We start from the raw sequence: 26,676 nt of genomic DNA, 5'->3' as shown, positions 1-26,676 counted from the left end.
ATCCAATGGTAAACTGTAGGTCTCTAATGTGTTTTTCCATCTACATGTAAGTTAATGAAGCACAGTATTTTGATTCTGAGTTTAATTTATATTTCACATTCTGTCTTTTGAAGTCTTTAAATGTCTACATTTATCATTTTTAAACACACAGCCTTGAGACATTTAGCGAAGCTGAAAAAAATTATCTCTGAAGTCATCCGTTGCCGTTTTAAAATCTCATTTCAGTCTAGACCATGAGAAAATATTTCAAGATGGCCACTTCTCAATTCTTCCTTTCAAAAGTGAATACATAACAAATCTTTTAAATGTTCCCATCACATTGTAATTATTTTATTGATGACTTTCCACAGTCACCACAACATTCTCCAGGGATGAGCCAGCTAAAGAGCAATGTCTCTACTGCAGGAACAGATGGAAGCTGCAGTTTGTGAGTCTTCCTTTTCTCAATTTATCAGTTCCTATATACTGTGTGAATTGCATGACAACACCATGCCTACTAAATAAGACCATTTTAATAGATAGACAGACAAATTATTTAATTTCAAATGAGTTATTATTTGGGGACTTGAGTAAATATTTGAAGCAAATAGGCAATTATATATTTAGATATTTTTTCAGTACCAACAGTTATAAAAGTGAGAAACTTAAAGAAATTGTTTTAGTACATTAATTAAAATTTATTTAGTTCAAAAGATTTCCTCTTTTCTAGACCCCCACTCCCCCAAAAGCCCCATCAGCCCCCTTTCCTTCCCCTGTTTTCCCACCCAACCCTTCCCACTTCCCTGTTCTGGATTTGCCCTATACTGCTTCAATGAGTCTTTCCAGAACAAGGGGCCACTCCTCTGTTCTTCTTGTACCTCATTTGATGTGTGGATAATGTTTTTGGTATTCCAGTTTTCTAGGTTAATATGCACTTATTAGTGAGTGCATACCACGATTCATCTTTTAAGACTGGGTTACCTCACTTAGAATGATGTTCTCCAGCTCCATCCATTTGCCTAAGAATTTCATGAATTCATTGTTTCTAATGGCTGAATAGTACTCCATTGTGTAGATATACCACATTTTTTGCATCCACTCTTCTGTTGAGGGATACCTGGGTTCTTTCCAGCTTCTGGCAATTATAAATAGGGCTGCTATGAACATAGTGGAACATGTATCCTTATTACATGCTGGGGAATCTTCTGGATATATGCCCAGGAGAGGTATAGCAGGATCTTCTGGAAGTGAGGTGCCCAGTTTTCTGAGGAACCGCCAGACTGATTTCCAGAGTGGTTGTACCAATTTGCAACCCCACCAGCAGTGGAGGAGTGTTCCTCTTTCTCCACACCCTCTCCAACACCTGCTGTCTCCTGAATTTTAACCTTGGCCATTCTGACTGGTGTAGGTGAAATCTCAGGGTTGTTTTGATTTGCATTTCCCTAATGACTAATGAACTTGAGCATTTTTTAAGATGCTTCTCCACCATCCGAACTTCTTCAGGTGAAAATTCTTTGATTAACTCTGTACTCCATTTTTTCATAGGGTTATTTGTTTTTCTGGAGTCTAATTTCTTGAGTTCTTTATATATATTGGATATTAGCCCTCTATCTGATGAGAGGTTGGTGAAGATCTTTCCCCAATTTGTTAGTTGCCGAGTTGTCCTTATGATGGTGTCCTTTGCCTTACAGAAACTTTGTAATTTTATGAGGTCCCATTTGTCAATTCTTGATATTAGTGCATACGCTATTGGTGATTTGTTCAGAAACTTTCCCCCAGTACAGATGTCCTAAAGGGTCTTCCCCAGTTTCTTTTCTATTAGCTTCAGAGTTTCTGGCTTTATGTGGAGGTCCTTGATCCAATTGGAGTTGAGCTTAGTACAAGGAGACAAAGATGGATCAATTCCCATTCTTCTGCATGCTGACCTCCAGTTGAACCAGCACCATTTGTTCAAAAGGCTATCTTTTTTCCATTGAATGTTTTCAGCCCCTTTGTCCAGGATCAAGTGGCCATAGATGTGTGGGTTCATGTCTGGACCTTCAATCCTGTTCCATTGATACACCTGCCTGTCATTGTACCAATACCATGCAGTTTTTAACACTATTGCTCTGTAGTATTGCTTGAGGTCAGGGATACTGATTTCCCAAGAATTTCTTTTGTTGTTGAGAATAGTTTTAGCTATCCTGGGTTTTTTTTGTTATTCCAGATGAATTTGAGAATTGCTCTTTCTAACTCTGTGAAAATATAACCTGAGGCCAACATCGTGGGGGTCTAAGCCCTATGGGCATTGGCCTGCACTCAGGCCCTGGGCTGTTCGGGGGGGGGGGCATCGGGGTGCCAACCCAGCCAGGAGGTTTTTTTGGTCTGGGCACACCCAGCACCATTTTGCCTATAGGACGCCAGAGAGCTCTAGCAGGCAAAGCCGGCTAACAGGCATATGCCAAGGCTAACATAGTGGCGGTCTAGGCCCCAACAGTCCCTGACCTGCCCCCAAGACCTGGGCTGCTGGTGGGCCATCTGTGTGCCAACCCAGCCAGCAGGTTGTTAGCCCAGCAGACTCTCCCAGCACTTTCAGGGAGTGCATGCAGGCCTGCCATCCTGGCCACCTGATAGTCATAGCCCGAGAAGAACTTTGCTTGGACCTTGGCCTGCCAGGCTTTTGCCTAGGCTCAGGGCCTCAGCAGCTAGGTTAGCCTTGTGTGCACCAACCCAGTTGGGAGTTCCACTGCCCAGCAGAGTGATCAGCAAACAGAAAGGTCCCTGCAGCATACATCCTCAGCACTCCCTTAAGGAGCAAACTGGCACCATCTGGTTCACAGACACAATCTGTGGAAAGCACACTAGGGCTGCAAAGGGCACCCAAGAGGAGGACAGCACATCAGCAATCTGTACCAGGGGAAACCCTGCCATCCAGTGTTGCAGAAGTAGCCACAGAGCCTCTCAGGAGGCTCAAACACCAGCCAGAGACAAGATCAACTAACTCCAGAGAACAAGATGGCAAAGGGAAAACACAGAAATGCTACTAACAGAAATCTAGGCAGTATGGCAGCATCTGAACCAAACTCTTCAATATCAGCAAGTCCTGGTTATGCCAACACACCAGAGAAACAAGATTTGTATTTAAAAATCACTGGTCATGAGGCTGCTAGAAGAACACAAAAAGGACATAAATGAATCTCTTAAAAAAATACAGGGGAACATGAATAAGCTAGAAACCCATATAATGGAAACACAAAAATCACTTAAAGAAATGCAGGAGAATAAGGCTCAAGAGATAGAAGACAATAAAGAAGAAACAAACAAACAAACAAACAAAAACCTTAAAGAAATGCAGGAGAACTTGAGTCAACAGCCAGAAGTCATGAAAGAGGAAACACAAAAATCTCTTAAAGAAGTACAGGAAAACACAAACAAACAAATGATGGAACTGAGCAAAACCATCCTGGATCTAAAAACAGAAGTAGAAACAACTAAGAAATCACAAAGAGAGACAATTTTGGAGATAGAAAACCTTGAGAAGAAATCAGGGGCCATAGATGCAAATATAAACAACAGAATACAAGAGATGGAAGAAAGAATCTCAGATGCTGAAGATACTATAGAAACCATTGACACAACAGTCAAAGAAAATGCAAAATGCAAAAAGCTTGTATCCAAGAACATCCAGATAATCCAGAATACAATGAAAAGACCAAACCTAAGGATTATAGGTATAGATGAGAGTGAAGATTTACTACTGAAAGGGCCAGCATATATCTTCAACAAAATTATAGAAGAAAACTTTCCCAACTTAAAGAGAGAGATGCCTATGAATATCCAAGAAGCCTACAGAACTCCAAACAGACTGGACCTGAGCAGAAATGCCTCTTGTCACATAATAATCAAAACTCCAAGTGCACTAAACAAAGAAAGAATATTAAAAGCAGCAGGAGAAAAAGGCCAGTAACATATAAAGGAAGACCTATCAGAATCACACCAGATCATGAAAGCTAGAAGATCCTGGGCAGATCTCATGCAGACCCTAAGAGAACACAAATGTCAGCCAAGACTACTATACCCAGCAAAATTTTCAATCACCATAGATGGAGAAAAAAGATATTCCATGACAAAACCAAATTTACACAATATCTTTCCACAAACCCACCGCTGCAAAGAATAATAGGGAAAAATCCAATATAAGGAGGGAAACTACATTGTGGAAAAAGCAAGATAGTTACCTTCCTTAATCAAACCCAAAAGAAGATAACCACTCAAATATAAAAATAACATCAAAAATGACAGGAAGTAATAATCACTATTCCTTAATATTTTTTGACATCAATGGACTCAATTCTCCAATAAAAAGACATAGACTAACAGACTGTAAAGGAAACAGGACCCTACATTTTGCTGCATACAGGAAACACACCTCAGTGTCAAAGACAAAATCTACCTTAGAGTAAAAGGCTGGAAGACAATTTTACAAGCCAATTGTCTCAGGAAATGAGACGGAGTAGCCATTCTAATATCAGATAAAATTGACTTTCAACCTAATGTCATCAAAAGAGACACAGAAGGACACTTCTTGCTGGTGATAGGAAAAATCCCCCAAGAAGCACTTTCAATTCTGAACATCTATGTGCCAAATGCAAGGGCACCCTCATTCGTAATAGAAACTTTACTAAATCTCAAAGCACACATTGTATCTAACACAATAATTGTGTGGGACTTCAACACTCCACTCTCCTCAATGGACCGATCAGGAAAACAGAAACTAAACAGGGACACAGTAAAACTAATTGAAGCTTTGGACCAATTGGATTTGACTGATATTTATAGAACATTTCACCCTAAAGCAAAAGAATATCCCTTTTTCTCAGCACCTCATGGTACCTTCTCCAAAATCGACCATATAATTGGTCACAAGACAGACCTCAACAAATATAAGAAGATCGATTTAATCCCATGCCTCCTATCAGATCACTATGGTATAAGAGTGGTTTTCAATAGCAACAAAAACAACAGAAAGCCCACATACAAGAGATGGAAGAAAGAATCTCAGATGCTGAAGATACTATAGAAACCATTGACTGAGAGGCTGAACAATACTCTACTCAATGACACCTTGGCCAAAGAAGAAATAAAGAAAGAAATCAGAGACTTTTTAGAATATAATGAAAATGAAAGCACAACATACCCAAATCTTTGGGATACAAGTGCTAAGAGGAAAACTCATAGCCCTGAGTGCCTCCAAAAAGAAAATGGATAGAGCATACACTAGCAGCTTAAGGACACACCTGAAAGCCCTGTAACAAAAAGAAGCCAATTCCCCCAGGAGGAGGAGAAGACAGGAAATCATCAAACTCAGGGCTGAAATCAATCAAGTGGAAACTAAGAGAACCATACAAAGAATCAACGAATCCAGGAGCTGGTTCTTTGAGAAAATCAACAAGATAGATAAACCCATAGCCAGACTGAGCAAAGGGCACAGAGAAAGTATCCAAATTAACAAAATTAGAAATGAAAAGGGGGATATAACAACAGAAACTGAGGAAATCCAAAAAAATCATCAGATCCTACTACAAAAGCCTATACTCAACACACAGGAGAATCTGGAGGAAATGGACAATTTCCTTGGCAGATTCCAAATACCAAAATTAAAAAAGGACCAAATAGATCATCTAAACAGTCCCATAACCCCTAAAGAAATAGAAGGGGTCATAGAAAGTCTTCCAACCAAAAAAAAAAAAAAAAAAAAAAAAAAAAAAAAAACAAAAACCACAGGACCAGATGATTTCAGTGCAGAATTCTATCAGACCTTCAAAGAGGACCTAACACCAATACTCTTCAAACTATTCCACAAAATAGAAACAGAAGGAGCACTACCCAATTCCTTCTATGAAGCCACAATTACGCTGATACCAAAACCACACAAAGATCCAACAAAGAAAGAGAACTTCAGACCAATTTCCCTTATGAACATCGATGCAAAAATACTCAGTAAAATTCTTGCCAACCGAATCCAAGAACACATCAAAACGATCATCCACCATGATCAAGTAGGCATTGTCCTAAGGATGCAAGATTGGTTCAATATACGGAAATCCATCAATGCAATCCACTACATAAACAAACTCAAAGAAAAACACCACATAGCCATTTCATTGGATGCTGAAAAAGCATTTGACAAAATTCAGCATCCTTTCATGCTTAAAGTCTTGGGAAGAACAGGAATTCGAGGCCCATACCTAAACCTAGTAAAAGCAATATACAGCAAACCAGTAGCCAGCATCAAACTAAATGGAGAGAAACTTGAAGTAATCCCACTAAAATCAGGGACTAGACAGGGCTGCCCCCTTTCTCCTAATCTTTTCAATATTGTACTTGAGGTACTAGCTCAGGCAATTAGACAACAGAAGGTGGTCAAAGGGATACAAATTGGAAAGGAAGAAGTCAAACTATCATTATTTGCAGATGATATGATAGTCTACTTAAGTGACCCAAAAAACTCCACTAGAGAACTCCTACAGCTGATAAACAACTTCAGCCAAGTGGCAGGTTATACAATCAACTCAAGCAAATCAGTAGCCTTCCTATACTCAAAGGATAAACAGGCTGAGAAAGAAATTAGGGAAATGACCCCCTTCACAATAGCCACAAACAGTATAAAGTACCTTATTATCTTTGAGAAGAATTATTTTTTATTTCAGGATCTCTTTACAGTCTTCAAAGTGGAAGAAAATCCCAAAGAATCCCAAAGGACGTTTTTTTAAAATGGATTATAACTCTAAATGTCTACTGCATTATAACTTAAAGTGTAAAATTATTAAAATCATTGAATTATAGCATAGAGTGTTATGTTAAAAGTTATTCAAATGGCATATTCCTATTATAATACTAGATATTTTTCAAAAACAAATATTTAGTTGCAAATCTAGTATTGTCTACTAAAAAGACATTGACATTGACGGATGTTGTGGTTTACTTCTTCAGCCAATATAGCTCATGTCAAGTTACCGAAAACTAACCAGCAGTTAGTTTTGCAGTGTTTCAATTGGAAGGAACAAACTGTTAATAAGATATCAAGTATCCAGGTAGAGAGATCTTGAATGAAATGAAGATTTAATACAGTGAAATAAGCAGTGAATGGAGAATAATAGTAGAGAAAGAATTTAAAAGAATCTTAAATTTAAATATTTTTAAAAGAAACAAATCCTAGCATTCTATAGGACATTAGGAGGATTATCACAATAATGTATTTTCCATTTAAAAAGGCCTGGAAGGGAAAAAACTTGGTTCTCTATGAAAAAATGATAAATGTTTTGATGTGATAGATATTAGTTTCCCTAAATAGGGCATTGTATGATGTATTCATATTTTAATATATCAAGTATATTATACAAGCATGAAAAATCCTTGTGTCAATTAGAAATAAAGTATTTTAATACTCTAGTTTGGTGTATCACAATGATCACTGTTTTAGCTAGTTGCATATTCACCTGGCTATATTTTGTTAATTAACCTAATAGTGATAGACTGACAAATAGATTACTCTTTTCCAGTGTTAATGATCTGATGACATTCTGAGGATGTCATTCACTTGTTTTTAAGTCAGCTTTTTTTCCTTTTAGGACATAGTGAGAATTTAGTTTTCACCAAATGAATGGAACATTGAAATAAATGGCATAATAAGAGGGAAGAAGAACCTAAAACTGAGGGTTTGATTTCCAGGAAAACATACATCATTTTGTTTTGAATAAGCAAAGCTGTATAGTTTATTGTTTATAAAATTAAGATGATAAATTATTAGGCAACAACCTAATGAAAAACTTAAGTATTGTGACTATGATAATTCTTCTATTCACACAATACTTTCTGTTTCTCTTATGGAGATGAATATTGATATTGATGGTTTAATTATGATAATGAGCGTGTTAGAGTTAGGTGAAAGTATGTGATTTTGTCTATATTGTATGAGTATCACAAATCATTTATTATTCAAAATAATTAATATATTACAATTTAAAAACTTTTGAAAGTGTCATAAACATGTGTATTGAATTTTAGTCCCTTTTACCCTTAGTACCCTTGTAATTCCTAAAATTTCTTCTAGTGAAATCCTTATTTGCAATAAACTCCCCTTCAAATTTCATGTCTTTGTGTATACGTGTGTGTACCAAAAGTCTTTACTGAGTTTAAATGGAGTTGCTTTTATGAGCATGGATGGGAGCTTATGTGCAATAGCAAGTGCTACATATCAATGTTTACAATGCTGTAAAAGTTGGCATCTCTATATTCAGCCACAGTTATTCATCAACACTTGTTTGGTGAGCAATGAGTTTTCCTGAGTCTTTTAGCCTTGGTCAACTATGAAAGGGAACTACTTTTTAAGTCTTATACAGATAGCCAGAGATGCAATGAGTTCAAGAGCATGTTGTCCATGTTTTGTCCAGAAGATTCTCCAGACCCTTCACTCTTAACATCTTTTGACCGATAGTATCTCTTGAACATTCAGTGTGCTTGTATGGCATAAATGTCTGATTTATGGTCCAGTAGTACACAGTAACATATCAGCTACACTGTAAACCATTATGACACTCTTCATCAACTGCTGCTCTCTAGTTTAAAAACTTTCTCTAACATGAGGTGAAAGTGACATGTTATATGAGTATAAAGATCAGTATTTATAAAACAGTTTGATATTACTTCCTTTTTAATAAAGATTTATTTATTTATATAAGTACACTATAGCTGTCTTCAGACACAGCAAAAGAAGGCATCAGATCTCATTACAGATGGTTGTGAGCCATCATGTGGTTGCTGGGATTTGAACTCAGGAACTTTGGAAGAACATTAGTGCTAGTAACCACTGAGCCATCACTCCAGACCCTCAGTAGTACTTTCATTTATCAAAATAGTTGCTAGAGTATCCTCTATTGTTTATAAAATTTCGCCAAAGTTCTTGGGCAGTTATATAATAGTGAGTATAAGTTTTTTTTCTTGTGGAGTGTATCTTAAAATGAATCGGAGAGTGTTTGATTAACTTCATAACATTCATGTCACTACTGCACAAATGGGCATTTCTTATCAGCTCTGTCATTGCTGTAGTTCATAGAGTTTATACCTTGGTGAGAATATTGATAAGTTTTCTCTCCCAAGAAGCTTGCAAATCATCTTCTAGAAACATGAAAGCTAAATAGCAGAGAAGAATATTCCATGTCAACCTTGGGATGATTTTCTCATGGACTTTGACCAATATGTGTTATAACATCTCATTATCCAGTGCTGATGTGCAACCAAGATTACTAGCTATTGACTATAATGTTTTGGGGGGTTCTACACATCTTGTCATTTCGTTTTATAACCTATTGTTTTCTTGGAGGAGCATTATTAGTCTATGTAGGGTACCTCCATTTAAATTATTTTAAGCTATTTTGATGTCTTAGAAAATAGTAGTTTTCCATAAGACTCCATTAAGCATCTCTAGTAATGGTTTTCTTTGCTCCCATGACCTCTTCTGACCACCCTACCATTTCTAGTCTTTTCTGTCCCCTAAACTATTTCTCATTTCTAAAGCACCTCCTTAAAATTTGTATCCATCATAACCCCCTCATAAAACTAGTACTACAAAATATATTTTATACTTAGATTTTTCTTAGTGATGTAGTTCACTATTATTGTTATTACTACAAATGAAGATTTTTAAACTGCTGTTAATTCCCCAACATTTTCTCTGAACTGTGCAATCACTACAATCTCATAAATTTTCTGATTAATGAGAAAAAAAAGTAATCAATACCAAGTAGAGTGAACAAAACCTATCACGGTTACTTAAATAAATACATTAACTTGCTCTTGCCTAGAGTGCATGGTTGCACAAAGAAAATACTTGGTTCCCTGAAGCTCCATTTGGTACTAGAACAAAGTGTGTGCAATACTTCTGCATTTGCATTTTATTTTAAACATTTAAAATGAAAACAACTCATTTTTATATATTCAATGGATAATTTATTCTACTTTTAGCTGGAAATGCATTAAATAACTCTTAGAATATGATGGCAAAATATTTATACACCAATGAATTCTAAATTTGTGATCATTAAGTTAAATTACAATTTCCTTGATAGTACTAGCAAATCTTGAATTTGTCATTTGTATTTTATAATTTGGAAATGGTTAAATATTATCATTCACATAAACTGCAAATATTTTTAAATTGAAACATAATAGGAAAGTTTATTGGTTACATTGTCAAAATCTATCAAATGAAGTCAAAAATATCAAATGAAGGCCATCTTTATAAAGTATATTTTAAAAATCTTGAATCAGGAGACAGTGGGACCAGCCTGGAACATGGTCCTCTTGCTTCTGAACCCGAAGCCAGGTTATATCCGTTCTTCCATGCCATTCCATAGTGCATGTGAATGGCATTTATGGCATTTAGATACAGAATATTTAAGGTTTCTTTATGGATTAAGTAGAGGGATATAATATTGCTTCAGAGAGCTTTAGTAAGATTCTGAAACTGGGCAAAATCTAAGTAGCAGGAAGCCCCCTTATATTTCACTGCTTGTATAGTGTCTTTCAATGCAACCACAGGTCTGTATAACTTTGTATTCATCAAAGTAATTAAAATATATATATATATATATATATATAATTCTCCTGTGAATAAGGACTATGAGAAATTTTAATTTAAATTTGCCATTAAACAAATACAATAATAAATACTAGAAATATGACTGAAAGTTTATGTAAATTTCTGTCTCCAAAAGAACCTGAAAGCTAGAATTTAGTATATACAGGTTAGCAAGATATTATAAATATTCGTATTTCAGGAAAGTGCTTTGGCAATATTGAAAAATTATTATTATCAATCTCAGATGACTTTTGAAATCAAAGCTTCCTTATTATCATTATGAAGTAAAAATGTGTAGAAAAATATACAACCAGTCTCTAGGTACATTTAGGGAATTTGTGACTTCTGACAATACAACTTCCCTTGGCACAAACACTTTGAGGTTCAACTAAAATATTCCCTCTTCTGAGTGCCTTCTATGACAGCAATGGCTTCCACAGAATGTACCTGACTTTGGCGATACTGGCATTTAAGAAAATTCTTCCCATTCTGAATATTTGAATAAGTAGTTATTAAACAATTATTTAAATTAAGTACTAAGTCAGCAATGACATAGTGTAAGAAAATATTTATTTATTTAATTTTCTATTTTCATGATGGTAACAGAACATTTACAAAATACAATAAAGTTGCCTTATGAATTTTAGGGTACCTTAAGCAAAACATTATGAAATCCAAAATATATTCAAAAGTTCAGTCAGATGTTGGTAGTGCATGTCTTTCAATCCAGCACTTGGGAGACTGAACAGCTGTATCCTTGTGAGTTCAAGGCTAGCCAGATCAAAAGAGTGAGTTCCAAGACATCCAGGACTAAATACACACACACACACACACACACACACACACACACACACACACACACACCATATCTTAGAGAACAACAATTGTGATTTCTCATTTATTGTTTTGTAGTACATCCATTTAAAAATATTCATGGAAATGTTCTTTGAAAATTGAGTTAGAAGATCAAGAATTGACAAATGGGACCTCATAAAATTACAAAGTTTCTGTAAGGCAAAGGACACCATCAAAAGGGCAAATCAGGAACCAACAAATTGGGAAATGATCTTCACCAACTCTACCTTTACAGAGGGCTAATATCTGATACATACAAAGAACTCAAGAAGTTAGACCCCAGAAAACCAAATAACCCTATTAAAAATGGGCTACAGAGCTAAACAAAGAATTTTCACCTGAAGAACTTCGGATGGCTGAGAAGCATCTTCAAAAATGTTTAACATCATTAGTCATTAGGGAAATGCAAACCAAAACAACTCTAAGATTTTACTTCACACCAGTCAGAATGGCTAAAATTAAAAACTCAGGAGGCAGCAGGTGATGGCGAGGATGTGGAGAAAGAGGAACACTCCTCCACTGCTGGTGGGGTTCCAAGCTGGTACAACCACTGTGGAAATCAGACTGGTGGTTCCTCAGAAAACTGGGCGTGTCACTTCCAGAGGACCCTGCTATACCACTCCAGGCATATACCCAGAGGATTCCCCAGCATTTAATAAGAATACATGCTCCACTGTGTTCATAGCAACCCTATTTATAATAGCCAGAAGCTGGAAAGAACCAAGGTGTCCCTCAATGGAGGAATGGATACAAAATATATGGTATATATACACAATGGAGTACTATTCAGTCATTAGAAACAATGAATTCATGAAATTCTTAGACAAATGGATGGAGCTGGAGAACATCATACTAAGTGAGGTAACCCAGTCTCAAAAGATTAATCATGGTATGCACTCACTAATAAGTGGATATTAGCCTAGAAACTTTGAATACTCAAGACATAATCCACATATCAAATGATGTCCAAGAAGAACGGAGGAGTGGCCCCTGGTTCTGGAAAGACTCAGTGCAATAGTATAGGGCAATACTAGAACAGGGAAGTGAGACGGGGTGGATGGGAAAACAGGGGGAGGGAAGAGGGCTTATGGGATTTTTGGGGAGTGGGGAGTCAGAAAAGGGGAAATCATTTGAAATGTAAATAAAAATATATTGAATAAAAAATTAAAATTGAGTTAGGATTCCTCTTTTCTTAGCTTGTTGTATACCAACTCTTAATTCTCAATCTCTTCATTGTGGTCTATAACCTCTTTCATAATAAAACTCAGCAATGAATATTTTGTTACTCAAATTTGGGGTATGTGTTATATATTTAAATTTTAATATAAACATAGTACATGTGCAACAAATCTAAGGTATCTTTCTCCTTGCTCTCTGTGTTTCTCTCCTGTCTCCCATACCTGATCCTGCTATCTTTTCCCCTCCCTTCTTCTACCCAGGTCCCTCCATCATTCTGCCTCCTATCATTATTTCCTACCTCTTCCTAAGTGGGATTAAAATATCCTACTTGGGCCTTTCTTCTTGCCACAGTTCTTTTGGTTGGTATTCTGTACTTCGGCTACTAAACACTTCTCAGTGAGTTCATATAATGCGAGCCCTTTTGTGTCTGAGATAGCTCACTCAGGATGATATTTTCTAGTGTCATTCATTTGTCTGCACAATTCATGATGCCCTTTTTTTAAAAAGCTGAATTGTATTCCATTGTGTAAATGAACCATCTAGGTTGTTTTGAGTTTTGGCTATTACAAATAAAGCTGATATAATCATAGTGGAACATGTGTCCTTGTGGTATGGTAGGGCATCTTTTGGGTATATGCCATGAAATGGTATAGCTGGGTCTTCAGGTATAACTATTTCCAATTTTCTGAGGAACCTTCAGATTGATATCCAGAGTGTATGTACCTGTTTGCAATCCAACCAGCAATGAACGAATGTTCCTCTTTCTCCACATCATTTTCAGCATGTAATGTCACTTGAGTTTTTGATATTACTCATTCTGATTGGTATGAGGTGGAATCTCATGGAAATGAGCAGCTTTGGGAGATGTGAAGTGAGGGACCCTCTAGAATGTTTCAGAGATCTGGGAGGTGAGAAACTCTCAGGGGTCCATGGGGATGACTGTATACAAAATGCACAACATTTGGGGAGAGGGATCTAGAACAACACATTCTATTAGATAGACAGGACTCCAGTGAAGGGACTGGGTTACTAACCCACAGTCAAATTTTCTGACCCAGAATTGCTCTTGTCTAAAATAACTGCTGGGACAAAAATGGAGAAGAGACTGAAGGAAAGGTGGTTCAATGACCGTCCCAAATTGGGATCCATCTCATGTGGGGGGTCACCAAGGCCTGATACTATTACTGATGCTATGATGTCCTTACAGATGTGAGCATGGCTGTCATGGCTGTCACCTGAGAGGCCTACCAGTAGCTGACTGAGACAGATACAGACACTTATACCCAGCCATTGAGCTGAAGTTGGGGGAGGGATATTGTTAAGTTGGGGGAAGACTGAAGAAGCGGAAGAGGAGAGAAACCCCATAGGAAAACCAGCATTCTCAACTAACCTGGACTCTATGGAGCAGCCAGAGACTAACCCACCAACCAGGAGCATTCAGTGTTCAGTCTGAGGCCCCTGGAACATATACAGCAGGGGTCTGCATGGTCTGCCTTCAGTGAGAGAAGATGCACTTATTCCTGAAGAGACTTGAGGACCCAGGGAAGGGAAAGCTTGGAGGAGGTACAAGCACCCTCTTGGAGGTAAAGGAGAGGAGGAGTGTGATGAGGAACTGTGAGAGGAGACCTGGGAAGATGGGGAATGACTAGAATTTAAATAAATAAAATAATTTTTGAAAAATTTAAAACATCTAAGGCATCCTATCCATTTACTATATATATGCTATGTGTAATAATCAAATTAGAGTGGCTATTGTTATCAACAGACAATGACCTATCAAATGTCACAATTAAAAGTCTATCTCCATGAAATTCACTCATCAAAATGCTCACTGTATTTTTCTAGTTCATTTGATTGTGAATATTTTTGTTTCCTTGATATGCTCTTTTATTATTCTCTTTCTTTAATAGCTTTGGTACATTGTCCTTATTAATTGTACCTGTTATATAGTAACCACAAGAGAAGTTAGTAGAGTATGGCTTTTTTGTCAAAAAGACTCCTACTGATTGGAGTTCAAATAAAAAATCGATAGATTAGGATAAAGAATGACTTTATCCTAATGAATATGTATTTCCTATGGTCTTTAAGGGATAAGTCCTTTGTTGTTACTTATACAGCCTTTATAATAGTATTATACACATAGAATTATAAAACATTTATTATTTTGTTTTGTAGGAAAGCTAAGTAATAGGCAATTACTCAAAATGTATGAATTTTGTTTGAGAAAAACAGTATATTTCATGTACAAATGAATATGTGTCAGCATCTTCTTATGGTAGGTCCCCTAAACAATTACAAAAATAAGGCAATATGCCTTTGTCACAGAAGTTAAGCTGGGGACATTTTTCAACAGGCGGGAAATAAGGTATGCTTTTGTCTAGAAGAAAGCAAATAGTATCATTCAGGGCTGTGAGCAAACTAGCCTTCTGCTCTAGATAGCTCTCTATTAACATCACACTCATCAGCACCTCTTTCCATGACATCAAAACAATAAAAGCCTGGTAAAAACTCTGTGACCCTCAGCAGTATTCACTTCTCATTTTATACTATGCTTTTCCTATTTCTTTTCATTCTTGTGAGATAAGCTATCAGTGTTTCATCCTGAATGACCTCAAACTCACAATTGTCTTGCTTTAGCCCTCTGAATGCTCCCTTGTCAGCATGTACTATCATACCAACTGTTAGGGTTCTGTCTAAGCTCCATCCCACAATTGCCTGGCAACAGCCAGGTATGCCCCTCTCCACCATTACCTGGCAACAGCCAGGTAGGCCTGGCTTACTATAAAGAGGGCTGGTCAGCCCCTCCTCTCTCTCTTTCTTTTCTTACTCCCTCTCACTATCAGCTTCTCACTTTCCCCTCTTGGGCTCTCCTCCCCTCACCCCTGTCTCCACATGGTCATGCCTCTGATTCTCTACCCTCTATTACCTCTTTGCCTTTCTCTGCCTCTACTACCCCTTTAACTCCCATCACATGCTGTAAATAAACTCTATCCTATATTATGTTGGTGTGACGTCTTTCTTTTTTTTATGATCACACCAACCTTACATTATAACTTTTTGGTATCATATTTTGGCTTCTGATAAATGTTCTTATTCCATCAAAGTCTATCTCAAATGACTAATATTTCATATCATCAAATATATATAGTACTTTATCACATAACACCTTGTGAAAGATTATATCAACAAGACTTTAAGCAATGTACTGAGATCTAGTAAAGAACTTATCTCAGAAATTATCTCAGAATCCCAGACAACCTGTTGAATAAATCCCATAAATTATTAAGGATCTGTGTTAGTAGTTAGGTGGCATCTAATTACATCAATTTGCCTCACTCACCTTTATATATTACCTGAGCCATTAATCCAAACACAACAGTTTGAATTAGTAATTACATTGACTGCATTAACATGCAAGAAGGACTATGCAATTTTATCATCCATAAAGTGTTCTAAGTCAGTAAGTTGACACCAACGTGAATGTCTTTCAGAGCCCAGGTGCCACAAGTTCAGCTTACAACAGAAGCAAACTTCCTACAATCATTTCTTACTGTGTGACTCCTCTCATAATTACAATTTTTAGCTATTATTTGGAAAATAATCTCTGTATTCTCTTGAACATAACATAATTAACCACTACTTCTCTAATGCATAGACTGCCTTCTAACCTCTCCTGGGGAAGAAGGAGTCAGTATTTCGAGAGGAAAGTAAATCAATGTGTAGATCATACATGAGAAATATTTATTAGGAGAGAGCAAGGCATTCTTGCCATTCTTTTTAGTTATATTGCTATGATTTAATACACGTTTTAAAAATTTCAACACATTGTGATCAGTCTTCTTTTCCTCCGAGATCTTTCCAGATCCTCTTTCCCTCCCTACCAACCCAATGTTAAGTTCGTTGTAAAAGCACAAACAAAATAAAATACAACAGCAATTCCCTTCAAACAGACAAAATAACACAGCAAAATGAAGAAAACAAAATACAACCACACCTCAAAGAAAGCAAATAAAACCCACCAAGGAGTAAAAAAATAAACACACACACACACACACACACAAACCAAACAAACAAACAAACAAAAACCATGGTGTTAATTATATGTTAATTAACCATTCTTTAATGTGAGGCTTTCTTAGAGTGTCATTGTATTGGAGAAAACTGATTTTCCCTGTCCTAGTAAGCATAAATAAGAGTTTAGTAGTTAACATTTACTTTAGTGGTTTGGTTTTCATTTATTCCTTTACTCACTCATTCATACACTAATTTACTCATTCATTCATTTATTAAATAATTCACTCATTCATTCACTATTCATTCTTTTTATACATTCATTTTTTAAAATAAAATAACAAAACACAATATAATAAGATAAAACAAAAATTATCACATTGAAATTGGACAGGATAAACTAACAGCTGGAACAAGTGCCCAAGAGAAGAATAAGAAACTCACTTTTTCTCACACCCAGGAATCCATTTAAAAACACTAACTTGAATATAAGCCCTCAGTCGGATGTGGGGTTGGTAAAGATCTTTTCCCAATTTGTTGGTTGCCATTTTGTCCTTTTGACAGTGTCCTTTGCCTTACAGAAACTTTGTAATTTTATGAGGTCCCATTTGTCAATTCTTGATCTTAGATTATAAACTATTGGTGATCTGTTCAGGAAAGAGTCCCCTGTGCCCAAGTGCTCAAGGCTCTTTCCCAGTTTCTTTTCTATTAATTTCAGTGTGTCTGGTTTTATGTGGAGGCCCTTGATCCACTTGGGCTTGAGATTGGTACAAGAAGATAAGATTGGATAGATTTGCATTCTTCTGCATGCTGACCTCCAGTTGAACCAGCACCCTTTGTGGATAAGGCTATCTTTTTTCCACTGGATGACCAAGATATCTGAGACTACTTTCCTGGCCCAGCTCGAAGTCACATTCATGCTTGAAGCCTGCTTATTTGTTCTAGCCTAAAATTAGATTGCTGCCTGAGCTTATTTCCTTGTCATGGCCCAATGTCAGATTCCTGCCAAGAGGCCCAAAGCCTCTCCACAGTATTTAGAGGGACTTATTTTTTTTTGGTCTCCACCATTTCCTCTGGATTTTTTTTTTCTGTTGGGTTCTCTGAAATCTGAGATGGGATGGCACATCGCAGTTCTATGTCTGTCTCTGGGTAATGTCTGGCTGTGAGTCTCTATGTTTGTCCCTATCTCCTGCAGGAGGAACATTTATCACCAATCATAGCAGATCACGGCACTGAAAAATGAGTGTAAAAGGATATCATTAGGTGTTGTTTTCTCATTAATTTTTTTAAATACCAGTATCATTTGCTCTTAACCTAAGTCAAGACGTATCTGGTCTCAGAATCTTGATCATAAGTAGTGTTGAGGATGGACTTCATATTCATGGTCATTGAACTGCCACCTTTATAAATAGGCCACCCATGTTGACATTCCCTTCACCTTGGACTCTACACTAGCTAATAGATAATAGAATTTTAAATTACATAATTAAAACCACATCTTGTTAGAGATAATACTTCTTGGTATTATCCACTGTACTTTTTTGTTTGTTAATGTTACTAGGAAGCAGATACTTGTCTAGATTGGGAATAAACAAGTATCATTTATAGGAAAAGATTCCAGGAAATTATCTGACAGTACTAAGAACTTATTTTCATCAAAGACCTAAGAAATGAAGCAATATTCTGCAATTTTCTATAGTCTTTCAGGCAAGACAAGAATAAATCTTGGCCAAATCATGATACCAGTGACCTGATGTGATCACACCAGTCAGCTGTGTCACATTATGAAGTAACTTGATGAAGCATATTAATTCTCTTTTTAGTAAGAAAGTGTTCAAGGTTCTTCTCTGAAAGAGAACTCATGGGTATTTTTCCTATCATAATACTTTCTAGGTTTGAAGTTCCTTTCTTCATGTAATACTATGATTGTTTTCTTTATTCATCCTTTAAATTGTTCTAAAACTGATATTTTAAATATACTACATTCTAAAATCTATAAATTATCTTTTCTTTTAGTTCTCTTTAATGAACCAATCAGTTTGTTCAGAAAGATGAGGAAAAAATATTTTGTGTAAAATGCAGAGAGAAATCTTCTTCTTCAGTTTATGTATATCACTGAGAAACTTGATACACTGTCCATTTAACCTAATGGTCATTGTCACTGTTTGGAGACACTGCTTTTAAAAGAGCAACCAAGCATGTTGAATTAATTGGAATTCTTCCAATCCCATTTTATCTACCTCTACTGTACTAACCAGTCTGACCTTCATTGCCATGGTTATTTTTCCTATCATAATACTTTCAAGGTTTGAAGTTCCTTTCTTCATGTAATACTATGATTGTTTTCTTTATTCATCCTTTAAATTGTTCTAAAACTGATATTTTAAATATAGAGGTAGATAAAATGGGATTTCCAGAAGAACAGACCTAATATTATACCCTGAAATGTTCAGGAAGGAATCTTTGTACAATCTTTGACAGGGCAAAGTTATAAACCTAGGACCTTAAAAATGTTGAGCATATGCCTTACTACTGGATATTTCCCCAGTGGCTATATTATCTAATCTTAGTGACATTTATGTCAACTGTGGCCTGTTGGAGAAGATTCATTTCTGAAAAAAATCTTATTAATTAAAAAATAATATTAATTGCAAAGTTTATGAACCTGAAAAAATAAGGAAAATAAAGTTTTAAATATCTTAACAGTAATTACAACAGGTCCACATAAAATAGAAAAAAAAACAGATGCCTTTGCATGTAGACATGAAAATTTGATCATTTGATTATTGTTTAGGGAGTTATAACAAATGACACTCTATTGTTTCTACTGTGATATACAGATGATTCAAATTTATATATCCCTTTAAAAGTGCAGTATAGTGTAGGACTTTTTTTATAAGACTGAATCAAGAATTATAACCAAAGTCCTGGAAAGGTGACTCAGTTGGAAAAGTATTTACCATGTAAACATTCTTGATTCAATTTTCCATACCCCAAAGAGAAAGCTACATTTGGTGATATGAACTTGTAATCTCAGCATTGAGAAGGTAAAAATAGGCAGGTCTTTGGAACTTTCTAGACAATAACCTCATTATAACCAGTAATGCCAGATTTAAAAAAAAAATAGATGCCAACTCACACAATCAAGATGCATGGTTTATGGCTAAATATATCTAAGTTTAACCTCTAGAGTCTACACTCATCCAAGTACTTACGGTGTACCTGTACACATATGCACTTGTATACTAACACACATTCATGCACAAAAATGTATAAAATAAGAAACTATAACTTAAGAGGGCCCGCAGTGGGGGTGTAATCTCAATAAAATTGAGACTATATATAAGAGTATATGCAAGTTTGTGAAGATCCTGCAAAGGTAATCCACAAACCAATATGTTTTTATTTTGTTGGTTTTGTCTGTTTTTGTGGTGAAACAAAATATTTGACTTTTGTCACAACATGCAAGTATTGGCTGTTATAGTATCCTTGGCAACCAAACATATTCCTGCATTGTTTTTTTCTTCTAGGATACAAACTTTGTTTTCACATCCATAATGAAAAAGAAATAAAAAAAAATAAGGACATATTTAAGAGTGGAGGTCATTTTTCTGTTTAATATTATTAGAGCTTATAGAACAACCATTATTATTGAATTAAAATGAATGGCCCAAATATTTTGATTAGCACATATTTGTTTTCCTCCATTACAGATCATGAAAATGGTGTCTGAATTATTAGTGCTTTATTTTCCATTGGCATACAAAAAGTGTAAAGAATTCTAAGCTTATTAAAATACAATCGATTTAATCAAGAACATAAGAACAGCTGAGTTCAACCCATGGAGTGGAACTACCTTCCTCAATTTTGTTTTGTCATGCTTCACTTTCCAAATAGAGGGAGTTTAATGAAGTAGAAAGAACACACACTTCAGAACTTAAAGTTCAAGTCAAATAGGGATACTTTAGAAGTTTAGAGGTCTGGGGCACATTATGCAACTCACTTAATTATCTTGGCTAAAAAATCAGATCACTAACTATTTAGCTGTAGTAGTTATATATATTGCAGTGAGCTATATATTTCATTTACCAGATTCACACAAAACAATATGAGAACATTAATATCTTCATAACTGTGCTGATAATATTCTAAAAGTAAACCTCATCCATGATCACATAGAGGGTATTATTCCATGTCTTTCCAATGATTTTAGGAGCCTGTGTCCTTTCATAATGCTTCAACATCCATTCAGAAGTTACTGACTGCAGCATATTTCCTAGAACATTAACCAAAACAGTCAAAATCAGAAGCTGTACACTATACTGTTAAAGGATACAATATAGTTCAAGTCTTACTTGAACTGAAGGAAAGTGGATTTGGGTTTGACTCTTCTAAATAATAATGCATGAAATATAATATACTGTTATAAATCTTAACTAATACATCATATTTGATAGCCACAGAAATCCATGAATATGAGCATAATATGAGCAGATTATTGGAAGCAAGAGGGATTTAATCTAGTAGATATACTTAGTTTTGAGAGAATCTTTTTCTGAAAATATGATTAACATTCAAGTTTGTGAATAAACAGATAAGTAAACTATATGACTATTATATTTCTATGATGATTCATGACTGTGCTCTGCAAAAATAAATTTGAGTCAAGTATTATGAATGAACTAAATAACTCTTGAAGACTAATGCAAAATGCTGTACTATTTTTGGAAAAATTTGTTTATTATCTAGTTCTATAATATTTAGTAAGTGTCTTGGTGTCTGAGCCAAGGAAGAAATGAAACACCCTTTCCTATCTAGTCTCTTATTAAATCTCTATTTTCAAATATATGCAAATACATATAGGAAATATATACAACATATAATAAATAATGTTATATAATACATATAGACCTTTTTTTTTTTTCGAGACAGTGTCTCTCTGCGTATTCCTGACTGTCCTGGAACTCACTCTGTAGACCAGGCTGGCCTCAAACTCAGAAATCTGCCTGCCTCTGCCTCCCAAGTGCTGGGATTAAAGGTGTGAACCACCACAGCCTGGCTATAGACCTGCTTCTAAAAACAAGACTGTAATGAAGGTTTCCAGGGGAAAACATTCCAATGGTCCATTAGGGTGCCATGAAAAATAATAGGAATAATAATACAAACTTGCAAAATTACTGACTGGACATGTAAAAAGTAAAGTCAGACTTTATATCCAATTTTGATATAATCTAAGCACATTTATTTTGACAGTATTTTCATAGGACGCTTGTTCAATTTGGTTAGATTTTTGAATAATATTCTTGCATAGATGACCCAATAGAATGATTTGAGTTAATCAGAGGGATATAAGATCATTCTATTTTAACTTGAATTGACTTGTTTTTCTTCATGTAAATCTGAGCACCACAATATTTCTGCTGAATTATCTTTACCACTTCCTGCAGCTAGTCATGAGGCTAATTTTAGCAGAGGTTTGCAATTAGGCAATAGAATAAAATAGAATGACAATCTGGTTGAGACTCTAATTTATACTCTTCCTTAATGTTAAGGTTAGCCTTTTTCTTGGCTCAAAGACCAAAGAATCACTCAACATGAGACCTACCATTAAGTCAGAGAAAATAATACATCTAAATCCTACTCATATCTACCCTTGCATATTTGTTTCTTTTCTCTCTTTTTACCAGTCCTGCCCTTGTGTATCCATAGTTAAGTTTCCTGACTTATACAGGAAATAACAATCTATACTGGATCTGAATAATCTTGCTCTATCATGGATATGTGTTCTGTCCAACTCTAACTAAAATAATTTATTCAAAGAAACTTGTCTCGAAACATTTTACAAAAGAATTTCTTCTCTGCAACTAATAATTTCTCAAGAAACAGATCGTGAGATGGCATTTTGGGTGCAAATTCTGGGATTAGCAGTTGAGAGGAGGAGGAAGAAACAGGCTTAAGCAAAAAAAGGTTGAGTGAAGTCAGAGTCTGAGAGGACTTTGGCATTACAGCAGAGAGCTGTGGCCCAAATGCTTGCAGAGTCCTCAATGATCAGACCCATGCTCCACAACTTACTCAGTCAGCACATACATCTCCCTGGGGAACTGTGAACTTAGGGACAGATGTTCCCAGAACAAACATCTGGGCACAGTGTTGACTGTACTACCCAGGGTTGAACAAAAATCTGTCTTTGAAGAACAGTCTAGATGAAATCTTTCTGCGTCATTTGATCAAGTAATTCCTACCAAAATCTTATGTGCAAATGACTTAATTCCATGATTGCTTAAATATATCCCTTCTAATAACTGTTAGAAATTATCCTTGGCAAAAATATGTTGTGCTCAAGTTCTCTTTGTTGTTGTTTTTTATTTGATTTTGTTTTACAGGACAGTGTTTCCATGTATCCCTCCCTGGCTGTCTTTGAAGATGCTCTGTAGATCAGACTAGAATGGCTTTAAAGTCACTGAATCACCTACCATTTCAACCTGAATGCTGAGATTTAAAAACACTATGACTGCCCCACATGTGCTCAAGGACTAATTCTTGCACTAAAACACAGTGCAATACAAAATGAAAGAATTTCCTTTGTTGTAGTTTTTATACTTATTCACAATAACACTTTTAAAATGAGCTACATTGTGGTTGACAAACCAAGAGGAAGTACATAAAGTACTACTCAAATTTATACTGACATTTTAATTTAAAAATTTAGTCAATATGTTTTAAATGAATGAGTTGATTAAGAACACTAATGACTCATACAACACAATTTAGGATATTTACTTACAGAGTCCAGTTCATAAAATTTGCTGGTTTATAAGACTTCTAAAACTAGAAATTCTTAATATAAAATATTGATGCAGATACCATTAATGTGCATGTCATGAATAAAAAGTATTTCTAATACAGTTATAGCCAAGGTGTTCTTGAAGCCATTGAAAGAATATTGCCTGCTGTGTTTGATGAAAAATGAACTAGGATGGTTTAGAATTCTTGCCCATTGAATGCAAAGTAAAATCAAGTAGCACATCAGAAAAATAAAAGCAGCACTTGCTGTGATTTTTGTCTTTTCCTACAAAGAGATAGGTCTCAGACAAAAAAGCCTAGAGTCATTATTAGGAAAAACATATCACACACCAGGATGGGCAAGGAGGTACTGAAATTACTGACAGAATTCAATTGGACTCACTAATACCAAACCAACATTAGGAAGCCTGCATGGGCTTAACCTAGACAATCTGTATATATGTTGTAGGCATGTAGCTTTGTGTTCTGTGGGACTCCTAATAGAGTTAAGTGTTGACTGTTTATGACATTTTTGCTTGCTTTTGGTACCCGTGTCCTCCTACTGGGTTGCCTTTTCCAGCCGCAATATGAAGAGAGGTGAGTAGTCTTATTGTAACTTCATATGCTATGCATGCTTGATATAATTAGGGGCTTGGCATTTTCTTGGGGTAGGTGGAGGAGATGGAGATAGAAAATGTGGGAGAGAGACTGGGAAGAGAGGAGGGAAGGGAGGTTGTATTGGGTTGAAATATATGAGAGAATAAATTAGTTTAAAAAATCCAAAAATGCAAGTACTGATAAGCAATGACTTTTAGAGATAGATGATGTTGATCAGGTAATCAAATATGCACTTTAAAATAAACCAATTTATTAAAAATAAATATTCTAAATGAAAACGATCAAATAGCTGATTGATACTCAGTGAACATTTGCAACAGTAAAATTTCTTCATAAATTAATTCTGCCAAAATAACTTGATTTTACATTTAATTGAAATTTTATGGGCTAATTAATAAAATAGTAAAATATTCCTAAATTTGGAAGTAAAATAAGATGTGCTAGAGAGTTTATTAGTTACTTGATATTAATGTTGTTTTGTTGATTCCTCTTTGACCAGGTTGGTTCCTAAGGAGCTTTGATTCATTTTTACTGAAGTTCTCTTAGAGGAAACAGTTTATATGCCACTGAATGCTATTTCAGACATATTTTTAAGAACTTTATTCTAGCTTGCCTGGCATTTCTATCATTTACTTGGATGAAAACACAAGCATGATTTGCTTTTACTCAAGCAACACAAACTTAGAGGATAGATGAGTTGAAAACTCATGTTAGAAAACATCAAGGGGTAACAGTATTCAGGCTGAGATCAATATAACAAAAGCATAGGCTAGTCCACATACTGTTGTTTATATCCTCGGCACAGCATCTATTTCAGAAGGCCCAGAATTAATAAACCTCATGCAATTTGAAAGTTTTAAGAAACTACTAACAATGTCTTCTAATATTGTGTGTAAGATGTTATTTAGAAGTTTAAAATCATTTTACCTTCAAATAGCAGAATTGTTCTGGTCCAAGATTAAATATAGTCATTTTCTACTTTGCCCTGAAAAGGACACACTTTAGTAAATTCTTTCTTTACCATGATATTTTAATAAAGGGGTGGACATGCATCATATATTTAAAACTAAGAGACCAAAACATATGATTATGTTATGTGAAAGAAAAAAGAAGTTTTAATGAACTGTTGACTTTAACTAGGAGAAAGGCAGAGACAAAGATTAATGTTGGTATCTAATATACAGTTATAAGTAAAATGGAACAAGCCTGTAAGATGATGTTTCCAAGTAAAAGATGAAGGTGTTCCTATGTTTGTGTATTAGTCTCCTAGGGCTACCAGAACAAATTAAACAAACTGGATAACCTAAAACAGCAGTTTTGGAGGCTGCAAGACATCAAAAAGGCTTTTCTCCTTCTAATGTCTTAAGTGAATGATGATCCCTGGCTTGCCCAAGCCTTTACTAACTGCTGCACTTTTTAGCATTTGATGTTGTACTGCAGAGTCATTCAAATTTTCACTTCATTGTTATGTTCTCTCGTTCTCCATAAAATCCTCTTAGGAAGACAGAGATTATTTAAGGCCCACTCTGATTCACTGATCTCATTGAATGCTCATATCTGTCAGAATTCTATTCCCAAAGAATCACTCTAGGATTTCAGGTAAATATGAATTTGGGAGATATGACGTTCAACCTAGCACAGTTGGATATTCTTACCTGTTTTTCAGAAATAAAGGAAATATTCAGTTCTTTTAGTAATAATTTTAAAATCAACTGTTACCAGCTGCAGTGAAAATGTATGCTTTATGAAACAGTAAGATCAGGTACTGGGATTTTTAACCAGAAGCTCTAATACTAAGTCACTGATTTTGAGACATAGTGTTTTAGCTTTGGCATTCGGGGAGTGATAGAACTAATCCAGACAGTCTCCAGTTCTTTCCCATTTTCTGTGAGCTTGGTGAAAAGAATGTATTTTCCAAATGTTTAGCTGAGTTCCTGTGAAAGGTAAAGAGGGAGAATTTAGATGTATAAAATAAAGGAAGAAGTAAAACTTTGGTTCTTTGGCTTCAGACAGAAAAATTGACAATAAAAATGAAGAATTATTATTGATACTGTGACAGACAGACCCTAACCTAAACCATTATAATTCCACTTTCATGATATTCATTTCGAAATTATCCTGTTTCTTTTAATGTTAATGTAATACCTAATGAACTGAGAGATTGGTCACTAGAGAGTGTCACTATTTGAAAAGATTAGGAGGTGTGGCCTTTTTATAAGAAGTATGTTACTGGGAATGGGGTTTGAAGTTTCAAAAGCTCATGCAAAGCCTAGAGCTTCTCTGAGGAGAATATACATTGGTCTTAATCAGACTTCTGCCCTGTAAAACTGAGAAAAATCAGTTTGTTGTCTGAAGCTAATGAACTTAGAATAATTTCCTATATAAAAATTGGGAAGTGATACATATGTGAGATATAGTGTTACACATGTCTATGGTAATTTTCTTTGAATCTGGAAGCAGTGAAAATGTAACTTTATATTCTATTCTCCTAATCTCTTGGATGTGTGAAAACCATATACTTAAGCAACTAATTTAAGATTGGTTATATAATCAGTTTATACAGAATAGTAATATATATGGTTTAGGGTCAAGTGCTTGCTCTTTGGTCTAGGGTTCAATCTCTGGGAGGCCCC

Source organism: Apodemus sylvaticus, chromosome 3 (genome assembly GCF_947179515.1).
Source record: "Apodemus sylvaticus chromosome 3, mApoSyl1.1, whole genome shotgun sequence".
NCBI lineage: Eukaryota > Metazoa > Chordata > Mammalia > Rodentia > Muridae > Apodemus > Apodemus sylvaticus.
This window is presented reverse-complemented; position numbering follows the sequence as displayed.